Raw genomic sequence first — 1,901 nt, 5'->3', positions numbered from 1 at the left:
TGTTAAATTGTCCAGTATTATTCAGTAGCTAAATTGGTCTGATGGGTGAATTTCCTTTTTAGGAGCCAAGTTAGTTAGATGATGTTTGTAAACTATGAATGGACTTATACTCAGAAACACAGACCTATATGGCGAGGGTCGGCAAGCTAGGTCATCTGACTACTAACAGTTTTGTATAAGGGGAACTGGAGGCTGATGCAGGAAAAGCTTTACTTTCAATTAAAGGAAGAATTGGGAAATAAAGGAGGCAAAGTTGAATACAAGAGAGGTGGAAGCAAGTTTGAAAGAAAGACAGAAAGTAAATAATATGTTGAATTAATTGTATTGTCGATTATCTTGATAAAAGGTTTTGATCATTATAAACAAAGTCAATATGAGTTGACTCAAAATAGTCTTTGTGGCATGCAAAGCAGAAGTTCAAAATGTGCCGAAACCCGGGATCGAACCAGGGACCTTTAGATCTTCAGTCTAACGCTCTCCCAACTGAGCTATTTCAGCCTGCCAGCAGCTATAGTATTCAGCCTCTTTTTTTGAACAATCCCAGAACAGAGATGCAGAACATGGATTTTCAATCTGAGGTTAGAGCTGTGTTTTAATGTGTCCTGCATTGTTCAGCAGCTAACTGGTGAAGTGGGTGAGTAGCGTTTTTGGGATAAATGTTAGGTGGTTTTTCTTTTAAAACTCTGAGTGGACCAGCACTGTATTACACAGACGTATGTCGCCTGAGTAGGTAAGCTATGTCATCTCAATACTGACAACTTTGTTCAAGGAGAAGTGAAAGCTGATGCAGACAAGAGTTTACTTTGAAAAAAGTATAAAATGGGATAAATTTGTCATCAAAGCTGATGGCAAGAGAGGTGGAAGCAAGTTTAGAAGGAGGACAGAAAGACAACTTTTTGTTGAAGTTATCATGTTGTTGATCAGTTGATAAAATATTTTGAGAAATAAAGAAAAAAACACTAGAGCTGATTTCAAGAAATATTTTGCAAGAATGTAGGATCCCCTCGCACTGTGCTGAAAGTCAGGATTGAATCAGGTACCTTAAGCTCTTCAGTCTAACGATCTCCCAACTGAGATATTTCAGCCAACAAGTCCCTGTGGCCTCCTGATGTATTATTAATAATTGTAGACGATACATACAGAACCTGGTCATTCTATTTTCGTTTATAGTTATGTGTTAAAGTGTCCAGTATCATTCAGCAGGTAACTTGGTCTGATGAGTGAATATCCATTTTTGGGGACAAGGTAGGTAGAATTTTTTTTTCTAAACTCTGAATTGACTTATACTCTGAAACACAGACCTATATGGCCAGGGTGTACAAGCTATGTCATCTGACTACTGACAGTTTTGTATAAGGGGAATTGGAGGCTGATGCAGGCAAAGCTTTACTTTAAAATAAAGCAAGAAGTTGCAAATAAATGAGGCATAGTTGAATACAAGAGAGGTGCAAGCAAGTTTGAAAGGAAGACAGAAAGTAAATAATATGTTGAATTGATTGTGTTGTTGATCAGATTGATAAAAGGTTTTGATAAAGAAGAGCGTTGATTTAACTCCAAACAGCTTTTGTGACATGAAAAGCAGAAGTCGACATTGTGCCGAAACCCGGGATTGAACCAGGGACCTTTAGATCTTCAGTCTAACGCTCTCCCAACTGAGCTATTTCAGCCTGCTGGTAGTTTGGGTCTTCATCGTTTCTTTTAAACTTCCCAAGAAAATAGATGCTCAACCTCATGCTAGAGCTATGTTTTAAGATGTCCTGTATCATTCATCAGTTAACGGGTGCAATAGGTAAATAGCATTTTTCGGATCCAGGTTAGGTAGCTTTTTTTTTACTCTGAATGGACTAGCACCATATTACACAGAGGTATTTGGCCTGAGTAGGTAAGCTATGTCATCTGAA

General features: G+C 38.0%; 1 non-coding gene across 1 annotated transcript; it reads right to left on the bottom strand.

The window, feature by feature from the left end:
- Positions 1-425: 425 nt before the first annotated feature.
- On the bottom strand, positions 426-498 carry TRNAF-GAA (transfer RNA phenylalanine (anticodon GAA)). Its single transcript has one exon. It is a non-coding gene; the product is annotated as a tRNA-Phe (tRNA).
- Between the last annotated feature and the right edge of the window lie 1,403 nt (positions 499-1,901).

Source organism: Triturus cristatus, chromosome 8 (assembly GCF_964204655.1).
Source record: "Triturus cristatus chromosome 8, aTriCri1.1, whole genome shotgun sequence".
NCBI classification, from domain to species: domain Eukaryota; kingdom Metazoa; phylum Chordata; class Amphibia; order Caudata; family Salamandridae; genus Triturus; species Triturus cristatus.
This window is presented reverse-complemented; position numbering and strand designations above follow the sequence as displayed.